Source organism: Leptidea sinapis, chromosome 28 (assembly GCF_905404315.1).
Source record: "Leptidea sinapis chromosome 28, ilLepSina1.1, whole genome shotgun sequence".
Classification (NCBI taxonomy): Eukaryota; Metazoa; Arthropoda; class Insecta; order Lepidoptera; family Pieridae; genus Leptidea; species Leptidea sinapis.
Window position 1 is genome coordinate 8,708,808 of NC_066292.1, and position 21,293 is coordinate 8,730,100.

The following is a 21,293-nucleotide window of genomic DNA, read 5'->3' on the forward strand; positions in this document are numbered from 1 at the left end:
CGGACTCATTAAAATTATGTTCTAGATTTCCCTGACATTCAACTAATAAATAAAGATTAACAAATTAATTAATTGCTAAAATATTAAATTTTTGCTTATCTTTTAATCTTTATAGGTTTTGCGTTGTTTTAATGATATCAACAGGATTGCAGGTTTCATTTCAGGCTACAACGATGGTATCTAGTAATAATATAAAAACTTTTTAGAACTATAACAATTATTTTTCATTAAAAAGTTTATGGCTCAGAAAAATCAACTTTCATCCATCATTTCAACGACTGTCTTACGAAATTCCGATCAGGTCACGTGTCCTGACGCGAGTTTAACATTTTATATCTAGCCATCCCAAGACACGAGCTCATCTCCGCTAAAGAAGATTTCACTTCAATAACTTTTTGAAAATACATTTCAATTCGAAATCCAAAAACACATGCGTGGCGGGCGAGGATCGAATCAGGGCCTCTATGGTGGGACTCAGCGGTTTTAACAGTTGTACCACTTTTAATTATTTTTTAAATCAATATTTTTAGTATTTTTTTTTATTAATGCCATACCAACGCATACGTCGCGGATAGCGGCTAGTTAATATATTTATATTATTAGTCGTAAACCGTAGTATTTGCTTTTGGTATTAGTACACATAAAATTTTCTACATATTGCAAATCAAAATAAAACCGTTCGTACATGTAGCAGGTAATTGAAATAACTTGTAACATTTATCACGCGAGCATCGAACCCGCCGCACGTCGGGTCAGGTCAGCTACACAGAACCTATTAGCCGGCGGCTCACAACGGTTATCCCAGCGCTATCGAGGACACCTTGCTCGGAAACCACTTCTATGTTCTAGTCATATATAATTCCATCTGTTTCCCTGCCTCTTTGCTATTTGTAGACAATGATATTTCCGCCTCTATTATCAATAACACGCCGTGATACTAAGAGTATTTGGCACGAACTACGAGGACAAAATATGCAGATGCACGCGTACTTAAATTTGTAAATTCATATTTATATTTGCTCCAGTAAAAAAGGATGTCTCTTCGTCAACGCAATTTCCAAAGACTACAGTCATAATGTAATCAGAAAGATGATTATATTATATACGTGGAAATGCTGCCAGTATTCTTCAAAACAAATCAAATCATAAAATATTTTATTTAGTAGGTAAATTGCTTTACACATTAAATATTATGTCATTTTTTCATACAGCTCATTCGGAAGGCATATTTCCTTAGAGAAGAACGAGCAAGAAACTCTAAGTTTACCCTTTTCAAAACAGAACGATATCCCACGTTCTTATTTTCAATTAAATTTACAAATAATTTCAAATAAAATTTATTCAAAGTGATGCAACAAATATACTCAAACGTCAATTACTTGGTACGCTTCCCCGTAATGTTAATTTTAATTTTATGTAATCATAGTACTGTATGGAGTAGTATACTGTTGCCCATGGAGCTGGTCACCTTACCTCTGGATGGCCAAACTTTTCCTCTTATAGAGGTGTATACCAGATCTTCGGTCACTTGTCAAATCGGTTAACTTCTGGACAAGCCTTTTTTTTAGATAAACGCCATTGTTTCCACCCAAACGGAAAAAAGATTAAATTAAAGTTTAAATAATTTATTATATAAATAATTTATTAGTAAAATTTGTAATGTTTTGTTGCAAACGAGCGTACGGGTCACCTGGTGTTAAGTTATCACTGCTGCCCACATTCTCTTGCACCATCAGAGGAATCACAGGAGCGTTGCCGGCCTTTAAAGTAGGTGGACGCGCTTATTTTAAGGTCCCGCCTGACCCGTGTCGTATCGTTCCGGAAACACCGCACAAGGAAGCTCATTCCACAGCTTTGTAGTAGTGAATCATCATAATCAGCCGGAAGACGTCCACTGCTGGACAAACAATCCTCCCCCAAGATTTCCATGACGATCGATCCTGCGCTGCCCTCATCCAACGTATTCCGGCGATCTTGACCAGATCGTCGGTCCATCTTGTGGGGGGCCTATCAACACTGCATCTTCCTGTACGTGGTCGCCATTCGAAGACTTTTTTGAATTATTTACAGTATTGAATACTGTTTTTAAAATCTACTAATGATAAACTACTACTACTACTACTACTACTTTTACTAAGATTATCAAAGCTGCTTTATTAAAAAAAAAATGAAATAGTTGACTGATCTTATCTTACGTAATCTACTAACTGGGTAACTGGATAATTGAATAACTGCAAATAACTGACTTTTTACCTGAGGTAAAGCTGTTTATTAAAAACTCTAAGTTTGTCTTAGGCAAGAATTTCTGCAATTCCTGAGCTAATTACCAGCATGCCAAGTGTCTTACGCTCCATTTAAATAATAACATCAGTTTTATATAATGTTCGTATTGAATTTATCTCAAGGGTTAATACTCCATAATTGTACAATTATAAAAATTTGCATATAATTATTTACGTGGGATAGGAATACAGTAGCTCAACCGGTTGAACAGTGGCCTGACAATAATATTATAGACAGAGCTCCTTGAATTCTTAGTTAATAAACACACGAAGCGTTTTGTACATTGGTAATGTATATTACAACACTAAGTACTTTAGAAATACTTTTGTAAAGAAATCTTTTTTGAAATTTGTACGGCAATCGTTTGAGATTATCGCTTCCCAAAACAACATGATAAAACAATAGCTTACCGTAGCTTACAGTAATTACAAATAAATTTTTACATAGGTTCACGGGAATACATTGGTCCTAATAGAGTTTGTTTCACCCGTTCTTCTCAGGTCTGAGACATACCTTTTGGAATGGATAGTTTTTGACTTTCAATATGTGATTTTATATCCTATAAATATATTTGAATTTGATTTTTTTAAAGAAATTATGGGAAGAGACGAGCAGGACGTTCAGATGATGGTAATTGATACGCCCTGCCCATTACAATGCAATGCCGCTCAGGATTCTTGAAAAATCAAAAAATTCTGAGCGGCACTACAATTGCGCACGTCATCTTGAGACGTAAGATGTTAAGTCTCATTTGCCAAGAATTGAATTGGGAAGGCTGAATGCTTTCTTCTCGATTTTTATTTTCATGCAAGAAGAAATGAGCCATTTAAACTATTATTATTTAGGGAAGCTCCTTCTATTTACATTATTATATCTATGACAGGTATTATGCCATGTAATTTACTCAAGTATGATAATGTAAATTCAAATGGCTCATGTGAATACCTTCAGAGGTTTTTTGTCAATTATTGAGAGAAATTATAATATACATTCTATATAGCTGGTGAGTTAGTGTTTGAAAGATTAGAGACTGCCACTGACTAATATAAAACTTCTTTATTCCCTTTTTTATTTAGTTAAATTTTATTTGCAACATTTTTAGGGCTACTGGCAACCCAAACATTGGCAGCTATTTCGGTCAACGGATCAGCCTAGCTATCCAACGTGGAAATGCTGCTAGTATTCTTAGTACGCTTCTCCGTAATGATAGTTTTAATTTAATGTAATCATAGAATTGTAAATATAGTTATAAGATTTCATTTGTAATATAATCTTTAAGACACTCACATTCCTTTACGGGTTCCATGCCCTTCATTGAGAATGTGGCTTGCGTGGATTTCAATCACACTAAAGAAGGTGCTTATGAAGTAAAAATACCCTTTCCGATTAAAAACAGCCCAAATAAAGCAAAGTACGTAATATAATAATAATTGTAAAACAACAAAAAAACGAGAAAGACTTTTCTCTGAGCATTCATAAGCATAAAATCAGGTGACCCGTTGTACGTTCGATTCAAATCATATCAAATCAAAATCACTTTTTACATATATGTCATGGAAATGATACTTATGAATGTCAAAAAAATATTTTTCATTGTTGAATTTACCAACACTTCGTAAAGGGTTGAGCGAATGAGAAGAAGTGGCAATAAGCTCATTGCCACTTTTTTAAATCAGCATTTACATTTTCATTGTTTTACAAATCATTTCAATTTCAATACATGTAATGTTATGCAAAAATACTCAAACGTATAATAGTCAATGCTTTACACGAGTAAGTCAAATAAGTTATTGTAAATAAATACAAGACAAAAGTTATCGAGTACAGTAGCTGCATCACCCACACACACCGTAATTAAATAAAAGTATTTTGCGAGCATTTTATATGCGATTATAAAAAAAAATATAATAACTTTGAAGAATCTGAAGTAGAGTTCTTGGTAACAGGATCGTTTGTCGTCATCTTCGATTAAAAATGGCCCTGATTTTAATACAGGGTGGAAAAAAATTCCGTTTACATTTGAATCGGTTGCCGCGTCTAGCAGCGGCGGCCGAGGGGGGTGAAAGGGTTAGGCATTGCAAGAACGGCCAATGGTAATTTAGTACCATGGCGTCGTTTAGCGGTAGTCAATGTGCATTTTGTGTACGCGAGTACTATCGAAACAACGCCAGAATAATGAAGGATTGCATATGGATGATGTGATTTTTAAGAAATAAATTACTCTTTTGTTTACTATCGAAAACAATAAACAATGATGATCTACTGTAATTAGTTTTTTTTAAATCATCATTCCAATTATAAACGGACTTTTGGTCCACCCTGTACTATTTAAATACAGATTATTGGGTAAGGGTTTGAATTCAATTAGATCCAATGGAATTATAGGTAAACTAAGGTATATTGCCCTCACAACGCCTGACTAAGTAATAAAAGATTGAACGCAAATGTCGAAAACTCGTAAAACGCAAATAATATTAAACGATCCCATTTGTACGAGAGTTATTGGTTATGGCTATTCAATACTTAACTTGCTCGATGTAATAATAGCCTTAAGTACAGTATTCTATCACTCTAAATCGGAACGAATTACGTGGGATGTTTTATGGCGACATAAATACCACGGCTGACGAACCAAGGAGTTATTGATGGCAGTATGACTGGATATATTTTTATTACTATTTATTTGCTTATAACAGCTCCAAATTTTCGCTGTGATTTTTTTAGGACCCAACGCTAATTAATTTAATTAGTTAAGCGAAGATCTAAAGAATCCAAAAATGCTACGATTTGTAACTATTTTTGTTAAATCTCAAGTTAACAACTTTCTCAACCGCCTAAAATCTCAAAAATGATAATAAATATAAAACAGTTACAGAACTTGCAAATGGTCATGGCAATTCCCAAATGGAGCTCTTAAAAATGTATGTTTAACGTGACTTTAAGTTCTCACATACAAAAGACATCAACGAGTCTCAGTAGCCTGTACTAAGGTTAAGAAAACAATATAAGCGTGAAACTACACGAATTCATAGCAATGTTTTCTAAAGCGGTTCCGTTGATGTTTGGTATATGACCTCCGAGCATAGAGTGAGCTGGTATTCACGCGAGTATCACACATTAAATACAAAATTTAAAAAAAAATACATATTTTCAATATACATTAATCAAATCAAATCAAAATATTTTATTGCAAGTCACATTTTACAAAAGGGCGGTACATTAAATGGGTAGACAATATGTGACGCCTTGAGCACAGCAATGTTTTACATAAAATAATTAATAATCTTGTTCCCTGTTGGCATTTCAGAAAAAACATATTATGTAAAGCCACAATTTATACTTTTCAGATAATTTGTTATTAATATCATCTTTAAATAACAAGCTATGTCTGCAAACAAAGCTAATCAAATACCCTGATATCAAACGTGCCCCGTAATGAATGACCGATCACGTCCAAAGTGACCTAACTTCCCACCCGACGTACTTGACACCACCATTCGTCGTTTTGCAATCAACAGTTGTCATTATCATTGAATAGTCATGACAGCTGACAACTAGAGTGACAGTGACATTGACCACAATCACTATCACTACATATTATTAAAGAAGTGTCTATAGTCCTAACAGCATGTATATTTGTTTCAGGTATAAGAAAATAAAACTTGTTTCAATCTTAAGCACCGATCAATACCATTAAAATTAGTAAAAGAATACTCTAAGCTTGGTGGTCTACCTTAACGTGACATTGGCAAACTTGTGGTATACCTTCCACAGGAGCCATAGTAGGAAGAATAGAATAGAATAGAATTATTAAAGAAAGTCTTCCACCGCGTATGTCTAAATATCGCGATAAACTCAAAAACTACAGAATCGATTTTCATGCTGTTCTCACCAATAGATAAGATGGTTCACGAGGTAGGTTTTAGTATACAATTTGTTAAGGTTTTGTATACATTAACAATTTTTGTTGGAGATATCGGAAAAATAAGGCGTCACTGAGCTTTCAACGAAAATGCTGTTTAAACGCTTTGAGATTAAAAGAAAATAATATATGGTGGAACTGTGTCTCTAACATAAATCTACAGAAAAGTCCGCGATGGTATACAATATCTATCTCTTAAGGATACAATTCTATATCCATTATAGCACTTTAAAAAATTGATAATTATAACGCGGTAACATAAAAGTTGTTACAAATTGCAAATACGATATTGATCCTTATTATTTTATTACATAATTCAGAAATTGTCGTTGTTGTTTCATTTAAGTTACATTAGTCCCGAATATTTATATGCTATTTTTTTACAGAGCAGCGTCTGTCGGGTTGGCTAGTACTATATAAGTGACATAATAAACAGTATCTACAAGTCGTTTGTAGTTAGTATTTATGCTGAATCTCACAATCGGTATGGCTGTTTGATAACTACTAATTGAAAATAGAATAGGAACAATGTTACAAGTTTTCAGTATTATTCACTACGCATAATAACTTACAGATTATCTGCGGTGATTGCTTATGATGAGCTCACAATATTTCGGCCTTGTATCAATTGACTGACTGTTTAATCCGTCATCGTTAGTAATTAACACACAGGATCCACCGTCACTATTTAACTATGTACAAAATAATAATTTAAATAAAAAATCATTTACCTATTGTTTTAGATAAAAAGACGTCAAAGTAATAACATTTACCATTAATTATTTACCATAAACTAGCATTTATTACCTTTTATATATCATACCATTAGTAATAGTTACTATAAAGTTGAGTTTTAACGAGAGAAAGTGGTAAGAAACTCATTAGTACTCTTTCAAATGATTAATTTTAGTATTCTACAAAACACCTAAAGCCTAAAAACCTAAGTTCCTACAAAGTGATATAACAATTTACTTGATTAAAAAAAAAACAACTCAAAATAGTTCTAATTAAATTTTAATTAAATTAATTAAGCACTTTTAAGTGCTTGTTTTAGAAGATGATGCCTATCAACTTCCTCGTCACATTTTAGGTGATGGAACGACCCTTTCCACGACGCAACCACAAGCCAGGATATTAAAATTAATAGGAATACTAATAAATGTCATGTTTACTCGCCGTATTGCGACGTAGAACTCCAGCTTAACATCGCAATGACAAGGGTAGTACTTCACGCTAAACAAAATTTATAGAAAATTAATTTTGACCGGTTGAGGTCAATAAGTTTTTGACGTTTTTACTCTTATTATAGCAGTTTGCGACTTATACCTACTTGTAGACATTAGTAAAATTCACGAGTTGACAATATCCTGTTCTTCCATAATAAGTCATCCTATTAATATTATAAATGTGAAAGTTTGTATGTCTTCCAGACATTTCTTTGAACTTCTTAAACGCAAAAACTACTGATTGGATTTTGATGAAACTTTACAATAATATAGTTTACACACCAGAATAACACATAGGCTATAAAACTATTGCGAGAATTATACTTTATATGGCAAAACAACGTTTGCCGGGTCAGCTAGTAAGTCACAGTCAGTAAGGATTTATATATTATGAACTAATTAATATTTGATCACCAATTATTAACAGTTTGTTTAATTTATTTTAAATTAAATAAGTACACTTTTAACTTATTAATATATCTTGCCAAACTTTAACAGTTTGTTGGCAAGTTATTGCGCTTAAAAACATTTAATTATGTGTACATACTTAACTACCACTTACTTTTATCTAAACTATTAGGACTTACAACTAAACATTATTGGAATTATTAATATTAGACAAAAGAAAAGATTTACCAAATCTATATACTAAATTAGCATATAGCATTGTTGAATAACATTGAACAACATTCAGCAGATCATTAGATCAACAGGATCTTTCTTCTCGTCAAATCTGATGTTGTTTTTAAAGTGTATGAGTAGTTTGCTCTCATTTAAGTCCTCATGCATGGGTCATAGTCTTAATTAAGAAGGTAAGTAAATTTGTGCTTTAAAGGATATCAGAGGTATATGTATCTCTTATGTAAATGTATGAATCGTGTGATTGATCAAGGATTGTCTGTCATTATTCATAATGACCGTGTAGTAAAATGCCCAAATTGATAAAATAGAATTGAAGGTCGATTAAAAATAAAACGTTAAACACTAATAAATTTACAACACAAATTAAATTTGAAAACAAAATTTATGAACGTTGCGACCTCTCGCGTTCCGTGCGAATACTCTTCCACCCAGCAAACCGTTCGAGTGACGTAAAGTTCATAAATCTTGATATGTCTTTGGTCACCTTTCAGGTTGTGGCTTCATCAACAGGATCTGACGGATTTTGATAAAGACGTAACAGTAACGTGAGAGGACCAGGTTCCAGTGCCGCATCGTTCATAAGTTAGGTTTTCAAATTTAGTTTGTGTAATGAATCCCAGAAGTGAAAAAAATAAAAAATGCAGTGTTAAATCCAATAAAAATAAGAAAAAGTAAAGAGGATTAATTAAAAAAACATCATCAATTATAAAAATATTTAAATAGTAATTTGCTTATGAATTCCATTAATCTTTATTAATAAAATTATGATCTAAAATGGCGTGAATATCGAGTTATGTAGATATAACATTTAATTTCCTGGAGATATAAATTCTGTTAAGCATTAAAAAAATAATCAATAGTGAAAACACACACCGACAAACACGCGAAAATGCATATGAGGACTTCCTCTTTTTTTGAAGTCGGTTGAAAAATACATGTTTTCTTTGGAATTATTATTACCAATTATTTCATAAATAATAATGTGTTGTATGCTTAGACATTTTTCCATTCGGAATCTGTTGGTACAAAATATTATATAGACTAAAAAATAAAAAACTTACCGTCAATCACCTTCGTTAACAGCGCATCTGAAAAAAAAAACAAAATACACATAAGTATGAAACGCTCAGACAAATAAAAGGTTTATTAAGAATTATGATAGTCTATATTTATATTTCTTAAGACATATATATGATACACAATCCCGCTATACATTATTTTGTTATATCTCAAAGGGCTTAGACAGCATTTTCGTTGAAAGCTTCCAGATGGCTAATTTTTTTCGACACCAACAATTCTTAATATATATATTTCTTTTGTGCGTCTGTTGTAACTGAACTCCTACTAAACGGCTGGACCGATTTAAATGAAGCTTTCTGTGTGCCTTCAGGTGGATTCGAGAATGGTAAAGATTCACAATTGAACTACCTTCTAAACGGCTTTTGATGATTTTTTGTGTGTTCCAGTGAATTTGAAATTGGTTTAGATTCTCAATTCCGTCCATATAATATAATTCTCCTGCTCATGTGTATGTTAATGAACTCCTCCCAACGTCTGGACCATTTTATCAAATTTAAGACGTGTGTACAGGAGAACGTCTGTCGGGTCCGCTAGTAATATATATAAGAACTTAACAAATTATAAACTAAAATCTTCCTCGAGAACCACTCTATCCGTCGGTGAAATCAACATGAAAATCGGTGCTGTAATTTTTGAGTTTATCGCGACAAACTGTCGTTTAACTGAAAGACAGACAGACAGACGCGGCAGAGGACTTTGTTTTATAATAATATGTGGTGATGAATAAAATTAGACTACTTAAACGTGATTACAACAGCTTCACTTGTTGGTCAGAAATCACATTTGAAACTATATTAATGCAGTGGGATTTGGTCGTATGAGCTTACAGTTTTTAAATAATTTCATTCATTTTACTTTTTTTTTTGATTAAATAAAAGTTCGCTAACTTGTCCTAACGTTTAACAATAGTGCTTATGAAGGTTTTTGGGAATGAAAAGGCTAAAAGAATACTAATTTAATTATACATTTTACAGTTGTATTTATACCTTCAAATGAATTTACTTAAAGAGATTTGTATGTACTTCATATTAGGTTGATATGACGTATGTATCTGTCTGTCAAAGAAATGTTTTAAAGTGGAGACAGTGAATGTTTCAACATCTTGAAGAGTTCCTATTTACTTGATGTGATTTAAAAAATAATTTTCATTATTAAATTTAAATCTCCAATAGTAAGTTTTAAGTGTAAATCCTAGAGACAACGATTAATTATGAATAATACGTTTTCAACGCTTTTCGCTCTTATTACAAAAAAGCTGGACATTAAAATTACTTATACATAACTTATACATTTGATTTAAAATATTTTTAAATCACAAATAACTAATATCTATGTAAGTTTTAAAGAAGCTTTAATTTGATTTATTTTTTAATCTGTGTATCCTATTTCCGGTGACAAACTTAATACATATGATAATTGGGCCCTATATCTTATACTCAAGATCGAATACGATGTAACATGGAATTTGCAGCATGGAGCATTTATGTTTAAGCAAATTAATGTTGTTTTGACGTTAAAAAAGTAGAAAAAAAGGAAAGGACATTTAGATTAATTCTTCAATTTAATATTTATTAAGTACCTATTTAAATAAAACACTTTTTAAAGGATTAAAACGAGTGTAATTGTAACTTTATTATAACATTAGATTTTTGGGTAAAAGTTACATATTTATTATTTTTTTAGTTAACCCGACGTTTCAAGACCTTTCCAGATCTCATTCTTAGAGGGACTGGATCATGGACTGGGAATTGTGTTAACTAAAAAGGTTAACTAAAAGAATTAACTAAAATAAAAATAAAAATTTAACTTTTGTCCAAAAATCTAATGTACAAAGTAAATTTACAATTACACGAGTTTTGATCCTTTAAAAAGTGTTTTATTCTCGCGTTAATCAAAGAAAATTTATTGAATATATACTTTTTATTTGGCTTGCTTTGTGTTTTTATCGTTTATAAATTATACTTCATTTTTCAAATGGTTCTTAACCTTTGGATTCTCAATTTAAATTTAATTCAGCTTCTTATCTGAATATAAGTTGTACAAATAATATTTAATTGTATTTTCAGTGGAAAGTTATGCATATCTCCTGCATATTTTATATCTGCTCGAATTTCGCAATACTTAAAGCAAGACCACTTAACAGTGCAATGACCTTATCATATGTTTCTTTTTGAACAACTTCATAAAGTGACGTCACGCATCGTCAATCACCCCTATGCAAAAATAGCTTCACAGAAACTTGAGCCTTGACTACAGCATATAAGAAACAAAATCGTTTAGCAATTTTCGAAGGAAATGTGGTTTACTCCAGAGAAATATATGGTCTAAGTAATCATGGAAATAAAGGATAAAGTTCTGTGAACATTTCCAGTGAAACAAATAGCCATGGGCAATATTTGCGGTTAAATTACGCATGTGATAGATGCATGCATGTGAAGCTTTTTAAATAATTTCCAAACCGGCAGTTTTATACGCATTTGACTTTCTGTATGAAAGAAAAACTTACTAACTTTGGCTTTGACTTAGCCAATATTGTTTGGCCAATATCGTTGCTGTATCGTAGAAATACCACTTAAATAAATGTATTTAAAACTTTTTATCTAAACCGTGTGGTTCCTTATAATAATTTTATCTATTATAATGCCAATCTTTACGTACATATGATATAATAAAATCGTAGGAGATCCGTATGACTATTATATAAAAATACTAATACTTATGTAAGTGGCGCCTTTGAAAACCGCACTGTGGAGGACACAGTGCGGTTTTCAAGGAGCTTTCTTCCACGTACTACAAAGCTGTGGAATGAACTTCCTTGTGCGGTGATTTTTAAGATTTAGTTCTCGAGCAATCGTTTTCGATTAAATTATCGAATAAATATCATCCAATCGTGTTTTCATTTAAGGCGACGGAAAGAAAAAGGTTTGAAAATATTATATAATATATATATATATATTTAAATATCTTTTTAATAGGATATTTCGTTTAGTTGTAAAATCTCGAGAAAATCTCATTTAATTATGGGAGCCTAACCTTAATTTAAACAAGTTGTTGCTCCCATATAACATTTACATATTAACAGTGTACGCGGAAAGATACTATATGTAGGTAGACGAGACATCAAAATGAGTAATTTTGGTGCAAAGTGCTGCATTGTATGCAATATAACACAAAAGATAAAGTATAAAATGATGAAACTGTAAATAAGATTGAAAACTGTACAAAGAATGTCAATTTTTTTGCCAGTTCTTCCAACTCTTCCTTCCAAGCTCAACTTTTCCGAAGTGCTTATAAATTATTTCACATTCATTAGTATCATTTTGATCTAAGTAAATAAATAATTTTTCTTTCTTTCGTATCTCAGACAGCATGAAAAAGATTTGGATACGTATTTCACTGTTGCCTTGTGGCTAGCATGCCTGAATATGTTTATTTTCATTGCAAATAATTATTATATTGACACACATTTACACAAATTATCTTGCCCCGAACTAGGCATAGCCTGTACTATGGGCACAAGACAGCGATATATTTAATACAATATACATACTTAAACATACTAATATATATAAACATCAATGACTCTGAAACAAACATCCATATTCATCAAATAAATAATTGCACCTACCGGGATTCGAACCCGGGACCTCGAGCTTAGTAGTCAGGGTAACTGACCATTCGGCTATATAAAAAGGCATAAAAGGCATTTATTTTCTCAAAATTGATTCCTTTAGAATTCTTTTTGATTTCATTCGTAACATACTAGATACTACTTCCGCTTCGGAAACAAATGGCGCTCTGAGAGAGTAGAAGCGGCGCAAGAAACTCTCCCAGAATTCTTTTTTTTTGCGCTGTTTTCAATAAAAATATACAATATTGTACAGCCATTCCTATCGCTATAAAACAATCATAATCTAGTCCCAGGCAGTCCGATCACTTAGTAGGATTTACGACAAAGCCATTTTTTAATAAAACATTTATTATTTATAGATAATGCCTGAACAGTGGCTGGGACTTTATTGTAAAAGTGTATACATTTACCTTTAAAGCTATTCGTTATATAGTTATAAATATATAGTCAGTCGTCGTCTATATAGTTCATAAATAAAGAAGCTAATAGAAAAAAATACGAAGAAGATTGCTTCTGATCTTAATTGGCCAAGTTCCGTGAAACTATAAGATCGTTCCTTCTATTATCACTTAAGGCGAACAGTTGAGTCCAGCAATAAAATTTAACAACCCAACACACTCCGTTCTAAGTGGTCTGGTCAACGTGCACCTTATGTGTGTACTATCTATTGGCATTCAACAAAAGTTTTATACTTTACCACTTAGCACTTTTACACCTTTATTGTACCCACTACTGTTGAAAGTAGCTTGTCTTTTTATACTGAAATAACTAAATGAGACAAAAATGTCGGCATACTCTTGTAAGATCTTTCCTTGTTTGCGGTCATCCCTTTTTCTTTTTGCTTCTATGAGACTGTAGATAGCTCCAGTTAATAACAAATAAACAAATATCCCAATTTAGTCATGCTTTTGTCCATCCATGTTCAAAGATGGGTGATAGCTCAGTTCAGGCTAGCAACAGATATACTTAAAAGATATTTAAGCTATATTGTACGAAAACAAAACAATTATTATCAGTAATTATATTTACAATATTTAATATGGTTATATTAAATTAATACAGGGATTATCAATTTTACCGTATACTGGCAGCTTTTCCGCGTTGGATAGCTAGGCTGATCCGTTGACCGAAAAAGCTGCCAGCGCTTGGGTTTCCAGTAACTCTATTGAGGCGCGAAGATAGTACTTTGTATATTCTTTGCGCGTCTGGCCCCCACGGACGACGGACAAGTATCTCCACAACAAATTTTTGCGATGTTTGGTTGGTAGTAAAAGCAGCAGACTTTCAGCTGATTGTAATTGATACGCCCTGCTCCTTACAAAGATGCCACTCAGATCTCTTGAAAAACCAAAAATTCTGAGGAGCACCATAATTATTGTGGTAGTCACCTTAAGACATAAGATTCATTTGCCCAGTAATTTCAGTAGCTACAGCGCCCTTCAGACCGTAACACAATAATGCTTACACATTACTGCTTCACGGCAGAATTAGGCGGCGTTGTGGTACCCATAATCTAGCCGACATCCTGTGCAAAGGAGTCTCTGGTTACACTATTTGCAATTTAGTTATAGAAAGTATTAGTTTATGATATTTTTTATATCCTAGAAGCGTGATTTTAATAATAATTTAATGATTAAATTGTTTTATGCGAACCCCCATCGATTTAAAATGTACTGGTGTATAGACTGCCAGCCCGATACTGCGTGAACCACATTATATTTGTGAATGTGTGCTGTAACTAGCGGTTAATAATAATAAAACTAAGTCCTCCACCGCATCTGTCTGTCTGTCTGTTCGCGATAAATTCAAAAACTCCTCCTCCTCGCGTCGTTTTCCTTATAACTGAGGGTCTCAATCTGCTGCGATTCTAAGCGTCATGAAGGGCATTGTGGAAGTTGATGTTCAGAGGAGATCGTTTTTGGTCCCACCATCTCGTTCGATTGCGTCCTCTGGGATGTTTGCCATCTACCTTGCTTGTCACCATTGTGCTGTTCAAGATTGCGACTCCCTTTACGAGCAATATGTCAGAAGAATTTCAGCACCCTATGAAACCATATAGTGGAAAGTCTAGTTTGACATTAAGCTCTCTTTTAGTTTTCAAAATTCAAAAACTGCTGCACTGATTTTCATGTAATTTCACCAATAGATAGCGTGGTTCTGAAGAAGGTTTTAGCATACAATTTGTCAAGTTTTTGTATACATATTTCTATGCATTAACGAAATTTGTTGGAGGTGTCGGAAAAAATAATATGTCTGGGAGCTTTCAACAAACACTCTGTCTAAACCCTTTGAAATATAACAAAATAATGTATGGGGGAATGATGTATCTTAAATAGTTCTACAGAAAAATGCGGTATGGCAGATGTCTATCTCTTAAGAATAACGTACTATATCACTTTTAAAACTATAAAAATTGGCAATTATAAAGCGGTATTGTAAAAGCTGTTTACACAAATACGATATTAATTATCATAATGATCTTCCGATGGCATTAGGCTATATTATTCCTGAAAACTATCGCCATTTCCTTTTCTATTGACAGAACAACATCTGTCGGATCAGCTAGTATTCGAAATATGTATTCGCTCACTTTTTCTAATTTTCTTACTTGATGTACCTGCGTTAGAGATGTTATTCTCACTGGCATTTATTGTTTTTGTATACGCTAATAAGTATATGTATATATAACACGGTTATTCTTGTCCCTAATTCTCTTGCCGTTTTTAAGACTTTACCTTTAAGTCTAGCTCGTATTTGATCGAAGATCACAGACGACATTACCCGCATAGCAACGAGGCGATGTGAAGGCATCAAAGGTGAATGCCTCCCCATAAACAGACTTCCTATGATATCATGGGAACATATTACTAGAAATACTATCTCCTTATTAATATTCCAATGTTGTGCGACTCACAATGGCGCGATACTTTATATGCACTGCCGATGCTTTCCTTCACTGAAAGCATATTTAATTTAATTAAGATATTTAATTGGTATATCTATACTTATAAATAAAATTGGAGTGACATTAAATAATATGAAAATAATAGCTTTTTGATAAATGCATATGAATATCAGAATTAAAAACCTGAAGATCATTTTTTTTTCCATTTTTGAAAGTCCAAAAGAGTCTCGTGCCAGATTTTGGCGAGACAACACGTCCTGAGGATGCCTCGTGAAGAGGCGAAACACGTGTCGAATTGTTTTTAAAAAACAAATATTGGCGGAATTAACACTAAAGAAAACTTAAATCATTTGTATAAAGTCCAAAATAGCTTTGACGGGCATTTTTATCCGAAACAGGATTTGAAATCACTTAAATTATTTAAAAACAAAATCTATTTATGAAATAGCCTGACAGCGGTCACTCTATTCCCAATCTGCGGTATGATAGAGAAAGTTGGAAGCAAGTTGCTTGTAAAAATTGTATTTGAGGAAGCTGAAAAAAATACAGTCTTGAGTTGAAAAATGAAGAGTTAGCTTGGCATTTTTTTATCACCTAAAGAGGTTTTGAGACTTTTTTTTCTGAGTATTTCACAAAGGAAATAAAGCGAGTTCAGAAAGTAATTGTCAAAGTTCTTGATAGCAATATGAACGCCTTCTGTTTGCCTTGAAAGTGGTTTCTGTCGATTGACGGGTTTTTTAAATCGACTTATACCAGACTGATACTGACTTCCCTTGGTTTGTGAAGTTTTATGTTTTAATTTGGAGATAATTAGACCCCGCGTGTTGGATATTCTTAGACCGTTTTCTCTATTTAAATTTGCATACTTTATTTTAAAACCAATTAATATCAATAGAAAATATTTTTTTTCCGTTAATCTAAGCTAACTCGATAATATGTGATTTTGAAGGTACTTTCATGAAACTACAATTTTTTTCAAATTCAGTCCGTTTTTTTACACTTTTAACGACTGCACCAATTTAGGAAAAACTTTGACTGGCACTTAGGCCATATTATAATGTACCTACCACAAATTTAAAATGAAAAATTATAACTTTATCAATATCTGATTTAACGGACGGATAATTAGCAGATTCATTAATGGCCGTTTTCAATAACCTATCTACCCTTAGTTTAACTTAAGGATACATTACTGTCACCGTTTAATGTCAAGATCTTATCTATCCATAGTTATGTCCAATACTATCTGTCAATAAATTATTGAAATGTAAGTAAGCGTAAAAGGATAGATTTGTCTACGTGTAGTAAGTTAAACTAAGGATAGATAGGTTATTGAAAACGGCCTTAAATGGTTTCTCTTTGTTATCCTTCCGGTACAGAACCCTAAATACTACAACTTTGAGTTTTTTTTCAAAAACAGAGATTTATGCTATCATACCACTTCTTTTCAACTTTGGAAGAATAAGACATCTTGGCGATAAAATCCGAAGAAACAAATGATTTAATTCTAAATTATCTTAACTATGCCAGGATACTAGAACATAATAATTATCGAGATTCGTGAATTGACTACAGATTAAAACAATGTTTAATTCTAAATTATAACTAATTGAGTATTATTAACTTAACTGTTTCCTGTGTTTATTATGTTTTGAGCACATAAACTTAATTCAATGAATGTTGTGTTTGTTGTTAAGAGTTTCTAATACTTCAGATGTTAGTTATTTTATTTATAATCATATTGAGTGCTAGAACCGGTTATTTTTCATGGATATCGTCCTCTGCTACATTATGATCACTTACTTTGTAATGCAGGTGTCTTTCTATTGAGTTATATCTATTATATTAAGTAGGTTACTTATGTTTATTTTAGTCAGTTTTATAATTTATAGTAAAAAGTATGTAATAATATTAAGTATAATATATAATATAAATTAACTTAGCTGTCGCATAAGGTTAGCCTGTAATTATAGTTTTAAGCTGTCTAATAAATAAATAAAAAATAATCAAATCAAATCAAAATTACTTTATTCATGTAGGTCATGGAAAGATACTTTTGAATATCCAAAAAAATTCTTATTGAATCTACCGCTATTTCGTAAAGGGTTGAGCTAATGAGAAGAAGTAGCAAGAAACTCATTACCACTCTTTTAAATCATAAATAAATAATTCCAAAAATAAAGTACATGATATTTGTGCTAAAATTGTTGTGGGGTTCATCTCATACCACCAAATGTAAGCTACCATGCTTGCTCAATGAAAGCAGACGTATAAAACAAACAATCCATCTCAAATTATCTGTAGTAACTTAGATTCCTTCACATAGAAAATAAAAGTATCCAAGAGCAACTTTATTTGTAGGCGTATATAATAAGCAGTACAATGTAAGATACCAACCTATTCACCTCCGTAGACGCATTAGTGCTGAGCTGAACAATTCATAGTGATGGGGTAACATTTTGTCGATATTTTAGTATCGATAAGTAAACGGATGCAGAAATTAGGTCTTATTATAAATATTGCGTTAATACTTAATAACGTTTCTAAGATACTATGGTTAAAAAAACCTACATGTACCTGTAATAAAACTAGATGATTCGGCTTATTTATTTGCTTTTAACTGTCACATCATGTTTAAATCATAACAAATAAGACTTTGATACAAATTAATGCAGGGCCATGTGTTTTCTAAATTTTTTTCAAAGCTGTTAATGGTGCTTTCATAGTTACTTCTGCTTTGCTTTTTTTGCTGTTTCAATTGTAGGAAAATATGTCGAAAATTAATAATTTAATAATTGGAAACAGGGTAACGTTTCGTACTTATATCCTTTTTTTTAATTTCTTGACATATATTATTATTATTTTTTATCAGATATATGCAGGTATATCATAATTGATCACATTTAATTGAAATAAACTCTCTTACATGAAACGTCAGGCATGGGCTATGGGCTATTCCCGCAGTGGAATGTAAGTTCATGAGATCTAACTTGAACTTCAGTTATAATAATATTATATACATAAACCTTACATTACCTTACTTATTTAGTATTTCGTGCAGTTAATGCTATAATTAAATACTTAAATTATTTTTAGTATGCAATTATAGCTCAAATCTGAGACGATATATATGCATAATAACTATAATAATATTCATAGATCGAAAAATTATTAATGATTTTATGCGATAATCTAATCAATAATACGAATGTAATAATAAAGTTTTATTACTATTGTTAATAATGAATTGTAAACAAGTAAATCAGACCATCAATGCAATGAATTTATTACTAAATTTACATTTTATATAAGTTTTGCTCATAATTATGTTAAATTATAATATTAATATATTCTTACTTAATCAACATTAATAACAATGGGTGAAGATATTTTTCTTATTACTGCGTTAAATCATTTATACCAATAGACTAGTCAGGTAGTGGAATTAAAATATTTTCTTGTAATGCTTCTCTTTATAAAGGAGTTGGCGTATGTGCACTAATTTTTTAACTTAAGCTATCTTATTGAAAAAGAGTACTTGTATTGTCAGTAATTGTTCAGAATAAAACACGAACATCTATTTGGATATCAAGGTGGAGTCCCTTTCAGGAAGAAAATGTGAAAAAAGCTTTAAAAAATAGATAACATAATTATAATAATTTATTTATCTTTTTGCATGAAAGAAAATAAATATAACACATGATAAAAATTTAAAATAGTTTAAAGACACTGAAAGCACCACATCACTAGCGCGTGACTTTACTCTTCCCTTTTTAACCCTCAGATGTTGTACGGTCTTTACGACCCATATTAGTCCCGAGCTTTTTTATACCAATTTCTTAGTGAAGACCTATTTTTATCGTTATAATGATTGAGTAGGTGTCTCGTCGTAATGATTGCCGTCTATTGGTTGCATGGTATTCATGTTCTTGCATTTTAAATAGATTTAGTCATGCTTATTTCAATGACTGATGTTTTATGGCATCAGGAATTCAGATAGACAATAACAGTGGGAACGAAATATTTTTTATAAAGGTTAATGACTTTTCGAAGGATTTTTATGAATTTTTTATTTGATATCATTCAATTGTTTTTAAAACGATAAAGAAATATTTAAGCTAGTTTAGCTAAAGCTTTTAAGGATTTTTGTCTAATTTTAAAATATAAAACGGAATTTTCATAGATACCTTTTTATTCATCTCGTTACAAATTTAAAATACCAAAACCAAACATTTTTGCTGTTAAATTGGTTGGGGAAAATTTCTTCGGAACGTAATATGAAAAATATATTTTTTTTAAGATTTTTAAATTTACCTAAGTTAATATTAAGCAATTTAATTACAGTTAATATGTGTCAAGTCATGATCTTGAATTGACTTCTGATCTAACAATCGCAAAGTAGTTTTGGTAGTCCTCTCTAGATGTTAAACTGGAACTCACAAAAATTCTAAAATCAGTCTCTCAGGCAGGTAGAAATCTGAACATGCAAGGTCAGGGGTATATGGCGGATGCACTAATACTTCCCAGCCAAACTCTCTTAGTTTTTGTTTAGTGGCTTAAGGTGTGTGTAGTCTAGTGTTAATATTTCAGTTCGTTGTAACTTTTATCGATGTTTTAATAATAGTGTTGTTCGCATTTAAGTTATTGATAATACGATTTATGACGTATTAAAATAAACTATTTACCAGATCTCGTTCAAAACAATTTTCGGTGGAAGTTTGCATGCGTACAGCATGCAAACTTCAAAATCATAATATATTTTATTTAGTTTTATCATTCTCTTATTTTAGAAGTTACAGAGGGGGGAGGGGACACTTTTTACCACTTTGAAAGTGTCTCTCGCGCAAACTATTCACTTTAAAAAAAAATTATATTGTAAACCTCAGTATCATTTTTGAAGACCTATCCATACAAGTAACACATATGGGTTTGATGAAAAAAAATTTCTAATTTCAGTCCTAAATTTGGGGAGGTAATAATTAATTTCTATTTTTGTGTGAAAATCTTAATGCGGTTCACAGAATACATCTACTTACCAAGATTCAAAGGTATAGTTCTTATATTTTCGGAATAAAGTGGCTGTGACATACGGACGGATAGACAGACAGACATGACGAAACTATAAGGGTTCCGTTGTTTGCTATTTGGCTACGGAACCCTAAAAAAAACGTTTTTCCTAGCCCACTAACAAACAATCACTTTGCGAGTTAATCCGTGTCTTGCCAGAGTCCGTGAAGCCTGACCGACCTTTGACCTTGACCTTATTCAGACGAACTTCTCGTTCGTGATCCACTTTTTATCGCCAGTTATCAATCTTTTCGAAAATGGTTCGGGTTCATTACGCCTTTATAAATAATCGCAAATGGGTACACGGTTCATTAGGATTATTTCAGTGGCCTCTTGTGGCTCCCAAATATTGAGCTTTTTTGTGATGATAAACAGTGAGTGATACATTTTTTATTTGTTTTTCTTTCTGGTCGTCCTGTCACCGGTTAAAAGGATCCTCAATAGTATATCAGTACGAGTTTGTTATTTTTTTTAAAGTGATACTCTCCTCTCACTTCTGGGATTAATTACATTTTAAATTAAATTTTAAAACAAAAT

General features: G+C 31.9%; 1 protein-coding gene across 3 annotated transcripts in view; it reads right to left on the reverse strand.

The window, feature by feature from the left end:
* The window catches only part of LOC126972962 (uncharacterized), a 284,567-nt gene that overhangs the window by 179,427 nt on the left and 83,847 nt on the right, over positions 1-21,293 (reverse strand). For 2 of the 3 annotated variants that reach the window (XR_007731236.1, XM_050820063.1), the window contains exon 3: positions 9,135-9,161. The gene's annotated coding sequence lies outside the window, so the exon portion shown is untranslated. The remainder of the gene's footprint in view (positions 1-9,134; positions 9,162-21,293) is intronic. The other variant, XM_050820064.1, reaches the window with a different exon arrangement.